Here is a 7,123-nt window from a genome sequence, read left to right on the forward strand (position 1 = left end):
AATTGGATGCCCTTTTCTTGTGTGTCTGAAAACAGCTACAATGTTCAGCATATAGCTACAGTATATATAAGATAAATAAGTAATTCTTTGAAAAATTAATTATATGTTTGTATGTCTGTCTTTATATAGAATATAACCTTGTGAGTCCAGGTGCCTATGGAAGCCAGAAGGATTGCTAGATCCCTGGAGTGTGAGAAGTTCCAGGTGATAATGAACCTCCCAACCTTAGTTCTGGGAACCAAATCCTGATGTTCCACAGGACCAGCAGCCTCGCTTACCCGTTGAACCATCTCGCCAGCCTAAGAAATGAATGTGTACTGCTGTAAAGCTTTGGGAATGGGGCTTGCGTGTTACTGCACCAAAACGCCACTTATCCTGAAGAACTAATGCTGTTAGAAGAACAACTTTACTTTGCTTACTATGGCCTTCCTGAAATCTTCAGAGAAGACTCAGGGTGAAGGCTTTCCCCAAAATAATCTTGATTTATAGTCCAAGTATAATCTGGGAGACTTTGGATAATTCATTCCCTTCCATGTGACTTGGTCATCACAAGTGTCAAATTCCTGAGTTAAGCTATAACTTCTGTAAAGAATTTTGCTCTGGAGCTGAGGATAAAATCCAGTGGAAGAGCACTACCACACATTTTTTTCCTAGCATCAAAAACAAACAAACAAACAAACAAACAAACAAACAAACAGACAAACACAAAACTGTTGGCATCAGGACCTCCCAAATCTATAACATCACATAGGCAATAGCTCGACCTGCAGACCTGTTGCCAAGACAACAGGCACCATATTCCCAGAAGCCACTTGGCTTATCTCCCACCTTTACCTGCATTTCGTCATTATAAATAAGGGGAACACCCCTCCCTCTCTCTCTTTTTTCCCCCTTCTCTTTCTGCCACCATGCCCCCCCGCCCCCAATAAACCTCTCACCCATGGAACTGTTTTGGTCTAGTGTGCTGTGTTCAGACATAAGCCACTGTTTTAATACATCATTTTGGCGCTGAAACCCAGGAATCAGCAGTAGCATCAACAGCTGCTGCGGCACACACCACAGCAGGGTCCACACAAGCAGTGAGATCACGGCCATGTGGATCATCACCTCTAACTCCTCTGCCTTTATGAAAGAGTTTCAATATATCACTCAATCTTACAGCTTGACTTTCCAGGATGTACATATGATACTTACTGATAACTTACTTCCTGAGGAATGCAGGCGAGTTTGGGAGCAAGCAAGAACACGTGCAGACGAAATTCATCAAACAGAGTGGATGTGATCGGAGACAGTTCTAAAAGACTGCCTTTCTAAGACCAGGATCCTCAATGGGACTATAATTCCACATGTGGTATTATAGCCAGAGACAGGTTTATTACATGCCTTTTGGCAGGTCTTAGAAAGGCAGCCTTTTTAAAAAAGATTTTATTTATTTTATGTATATGAGTACACTGTAGCTGTCTTCAGACACACCAGAAGAGGTCCCAGTACAGATGGTTGTGAGTCACCATGTGGTTGCTGGGAGTTGAACTCAGGACCTCAGGAAGAGGAGTCAGTGCTCTTAACCGCTGAACCATTTCTCCAATCCATGAAAGGCAGCCTTAAAGCCAGTAAACTTTGAAAAATTCCAAGAGGTTGTCCAGGACATGCAGGAAAATCCATCTCAATTTTTAGAATGCCTCACAAAGGCTTTATTACAGCATAGCAACCTGGATCCTGAAAGCCCAGAAGGTAAGCAACTTCTCTTCCCAGAGCTACCCCGGAATAAGAGCTAAACTTAAAAAGCTGGAGAGGGGACCCCTAACTCCACAGGCAGAAGTTTTAGTGCTGGCCTTCAAAGTATACCATGAAAGAGATGAGAAAGTCTGCAAACAACAATACCATATGCTGGCACAGGCTATCCAATGAGCCCCAGTCAGTGCCCTTGACTCCTGGTTTTCTAAGACCCAGAGACCACCAGGTACCTGCTACAAATGTGGTCAACAAGATCATTGAGCAAAAGCCTGCACTAACTTCTGCAAGCCAAGGGGGCCATGCCCTAGGTGCCATCAAAAGGGACATTGGACTGTTACACAGAACAGAGGGACATCACCCCCAGACAATCCTCTAACTGGTCTCCTAGGCTTGGCTATGGCCGACTGACAAGGCCCGAGCTCCCCTGACCCGACCACTGCCATCACTAGCAGGGAGCCCCAGGTAGATATTGTGGTATGTGGGCAGCCCATCTCCTTCCTCTAAGACACTAGGGCCACTTACTCAGTCCTGACAGAGTTTTGGGGACCCACTTCTCGCTTTCCTGTTGTCAGGGTAGGAGGACAGTCTTACTTTCCTCACCAGGCCCCATCACTTAGTTGTATTTTAAGGGGTGTACCTCTCACCCATTCCTTTTTGGTAGTGCCAACATGTCCTGTCCTTCATTGGGAAGGGATCTTTTAGCTGAGTGGGGAGCCTCTATTTCCTTTGCTCCTCCCATTCGCCTAAACCCAAGCTCACCAACAGTTCCTCTGTTCCTTCTTCTAGCCAGCCAACCTACTAACACTACCATGTTATTTACTTCCTTTACCACATTCTCAGGTAAATCCCCGAGTCTGGGACGTCCAGAACCCCTTTGTTTCTAAACACCATTCTCCTGTTGTCATCCAATTACTGGACTCTACCAGGTACATAACCCAAGCTCAATACCCCCTCTCTCTCCAGAGCCTCAGGGGTCTTAAGTCTATCTTTTCTGACCTTTTCAGAAAAAACCTCCTTCACCCCACCTCTTCCCCCTTTAACACCCCTATACTAGCATAGCAGTTAAGAAACCTAATGGTACCTATCGCCTGGTTCAAGACCTCAGGCACATTAATTCTGCAGTGGCTCCTCTCCATCCCATTGTGGCTAACCCTTACACACTTCTTTCCACTATCCTCTCGGGGACTTCCCATTTCTCAGTCCTAGATCTCAAAGATGCATTTGTCTCTATCCCTCTAGATGCCCAGTCACAGAACATATTTGCCTTCACCTGGATAGATCCTGATACCCACTTTTTTTGGACTTACCTGGACTGTCCTACCTCAGGGATTCCAGGACAGCCCGCACCTATTTGGTCAGGCCCTGGCTTCTGACTTACTATCTCTGTCTCTCCCTGAATCTAAGATCATACTTTACGTAGATGATGTCCTACTCTGTAGCCCCTCTCTAGAAATCAGCCAAGCTGACACCTCTACTCTTCTAAATTTTCTCTCCAGTTGAGGCTACAGGGTCTCACCTTCTAAAGTCCAACTGTCCACCCCTCAGGTCATCTACTTGGGACTAACAATTACCCCAACCCAAAAGGCTTATTACCTTAGAAAGAAAGAATCTGATTCAGTCTCTGTTCCTTCTACAAAGGAAGAGACTTTCCTAGGCATAGCTAGTGTTTAATGTTCCTGGGTTCCTTCCTTTCCCTTCCTTTCTCATCCCTTATATGAAGCAGTGTTACGACCCACCCACGAACCTCTTCTCAAACCTATTTCCAAACCCTTTCAAAGGCTCCAGCAGGCTTTCCTTAAGGCCCCAGCTTTACATCTCCCTGACCTGACTCATCCTTTTTCCCTCTGTGTAACTGAAAAGGAGGGATTTGCCCTTGGAGTCTTAGGTCATCAACTGGGACCTTCTTTTGCACCCATAGCATACTTGTCAAAAAAAAAAATAGATCTAACCATCCAGAGATGGGTACCTTAGCAGCCACTGAACTCCTTAGTCAAGAGTTGAAAAAACTAACCTTTAGGTCACCTATAACTGTCTTCTCTTCTCATATCTTGTCACAACTCCTAACTTATAAAGGCTTACAGATTCTACCTCCCTCCAGGGTTCTTTCTCTTCAGGTAGCTCTAATAAAAGACCCCACACTCACCCTCCAATCATGCCCACCTCTTAATATTTCCAATCTTCTTCCTAGACCAAATACTGACCACTCCCTATCTCACTCCTGCACTGAAACTTTAGAGGAACTATTACCTCATCCTTCACACATACAGGAGTGTAGCCTCCCATAAGCCTGAAGCAGGCTAAGCCAGAACTTGACCTTGCTGCCACTAAGGAGATTATCTATTGTGGAGCCTTCCTCCTTCGATCACTCTATTCTGACACTGCCACTGTTCCTCTTCAAGATACTGCTACCTGCTGAGAGCGCCACCCCCCTTCTCCCCCCCCCCCCGGAGCTATTCCGGAGACTATGCCCTATCCTGCACATCATCACCTGCAGCTGGTTCCAGGCTCCAAGGATGAATTGGCGGGAATGGACTTTCCCCCATCTTTTATAAAGCTTGTCCGCCATTGAACCTTGAGCAGACAAGTTGTCTTGGTTCCATTATTTCTCAACCTGCCTAGGCTCCCTCTTTTCTTCCAGATTCCAAGATGCCTTCCAGGCTCGAACCCGGACATGTGAGCCGCTGGCTGGCCCCAACACAGGAGGGCACATTGCCTCAGGTCATCTATACCTGGTATACAGATGGCAGCTTCTTTTTACATGACGGGACCAGAGAACTGGCTATGCCATAGTATCAGACACTGTGGTGGTGGAGGCACAGGTCCTTCCTGCTCATACCACCAATCAACAGGCTGAACTAATAGCCTTACCTGTGCCTTTCAACTGACACAGGGAAAACCCCTCAACATCTACACAGATTCCAAATATGTTTTTCATATCCACCTGTCCCATGCTACTACCTGGAAGGAGCCTTGGGTTACTTACCACAAAAGGAGGGTCAGGGGGGCTGGTGAGATGGCTCAGTGGGTAAGAGCACCTGACTGCTCTTCTGGAGGTCCTGAGTTCAAATCCCAGCAACCACATGGTGGCTCACAACCATCCGTAAGGAGCTCTGACTCCCTCTTCTGGAGTGTCTGAAGACAGCTACAGTGTACTTACATATAATAAGTAAATAAATCTTAAAAAAAAAAAGGAGGATCAGTAACTAATGCAAACCAAATTTTGGCCATGCTAAAGGCCTCCCATCTCCTCACAGCTGTTGGGATTGTCCACTGCAGATCCCACCAGATGGATGCCTCTCTTGTCTTCAAGGGAAACAACTGAGCTGATGAGGCAGCTAGAGCTGTGGCCCTTAGGGGCCTAGGCTTGTCTCATCCTCCCCAGGACACTCTTACACTACAACCTACACTCCACCTTCACCCCCTGATAACCATCAAATTCTGCCCTATCTTCACCAACTCTTTCATCCTAACAGCCAAGCATTGCCTTCTTGTCAAGACCCACCTACAGCCTACTCCTGAGGACTCCTTTTTTTTTTTTAAAGATTTATTTATTTATATGTAAATATACTGTAGCTGTCTTCAGACACTCCAGAAAAGGGAGTCAGATCTTGTTACGGATGGTTGTGAGCCACCATGTGGTTGCTGGGATTTGAACTCCGGACCTTCGGAAGAACAGTTGGGTGCTCTTACCCACTGAGCCATCTCACCAGCCCCCTGAGGGCTTCTTAAAATCTATCACTGCTTCTTGCAAAATCTGTCAGGTGTCTGACTCCAACTGAAGGTATTGTAGCACCCTTTTTCCTACCCATCAGGCTAGAGGTTCCCTTCCTGGAACTGACTGGCAACTTGACTTTACCCACATGCCCACTGTCAGACATACTAAGTACCTCCTGGTCTTGGTAGAGGCCTTCTCAGGGTGGGAAGAGGCATTTCCCACAACTAACAAAAGGGCTCAGACAGTCTCTGGTCTCCTCCTCCAATGCCCTCTTTCTGGTGTGTCTGAAGTCAGCCATAGTGCTATAAGCCCTTGACAGCTCAGAGCTACACAGAGAAACTCTGCCTTGAATATAAAACAAACAAACAAAAAACTCTTTCTCCCATTTCTTCTGCTGTCCCATTTCTGTTTGTCTGCCTGCCTGCCTGCCTCTATCTCTCCCTCATGTACCCACTCAAAGATGGTCTTCCCACCCTATCCTTTCCCCCAATAAACCTCTTACACTAGAAAAAAAGAAAAAGACTACAATGTGGGATGTGTGGAGAAAACTCTGTTCCCAGCTTCCCCCAGCTCCTCTCAGTTTGCTGGGTTGTGGTACTTCTGCAGAGTGAGTGACTGGTACAGAAAGGGGGAAGTCACTGCAGGTATCCTGTAGTCTCCTGTGCTCGATGCTCACTGTTTATCCACTGCTCAGCACCAGGAATAGGCCATCTTTTCATCAGACATTCCTCTGCTGGGAAGGCCCAGGTGCTCAGTGTGTGTTTACAGACCATATGAACAGAGCTACCACGCAGGTCTAAATGCAGGATATTTTCCACATCCTGCTGGCTCCCTCAGGCCCTTATAGTCAATGTTTCTGTCTTAGTTACTGTTCTATTGCTATAAAGAGACATCATAACCAAGGAAATTAAGTACCTTGATTATGAGGGCTTGCTCACAGTTTTAGAGGGCTAGTCCCTGATCATCATGGTGGGAAGCAGACAGATGGTGCCGGAGCAATAGTAGTTTTACATCCTTATTTACATGCTGAGAGAGACACGTTGGTCTTGGCATGGGGTTTTGAAACTTCAAAGTTCATCCCAAATGACACGCCTCCTCCAACAAAACCATAATTCCTAATTCTTCCCAAACTGACTGTGGATGTGGACCAAGCACTCAAACACATGAGTCGGGGGGGGGGGGAGGGGACAGTGGGGGGGGGTGTTCTCAGTCAAACCACCACAGCTACCCACAGCCATCCAAAGGAAAACACGCTTCTGTTACCCTCCCCAGGGGTTGTGTGTGATTGTGTTCTGTGTGCATCAAATCACACCATGTACAATCTGAGGTCAGCTGATCTTCCGGAAGCAGAGTCAGGATGACATGATGACAAGAAGTACGTGGGGACAGCACTGTGTTGGGGAAAAGGAACACGAGGTAACACTGGGCAGGGACAAACCTCACAATGTAATGTGGATACCACTTATCACTTGGTACCTCTGAGGGTGCTCTTCACATGTAGAAACAATGGCTGCAGAAGGAAACTTTTTGGCTTATTTTGACCAGATTATGTTTCCATGGGCACATTTTGTTTTCTGAGACATTCTATAACCCTTAATGAATGTTCATGGGTATCTGCACCCACTTCCCTTCCACATAGTTACATATATTGAAACCAACTTCCCTTCAGATACC

The sequence above is a fragment of the Mus caroli genome, unplaced genomic scaffold (genome assembly GCF_978045245.1).
Source record: "Mus caroli unplaced genomic scaffold, Mus_caroli_1 scaffold_17, whole genome shotgun sequence".
In the NCBI taxonomy this organism is placed as follows: Eukaryota; Metazoa; Chordata; class Mammalia; order Rodentia; family Muridae; genus Mus; species Mus caroli.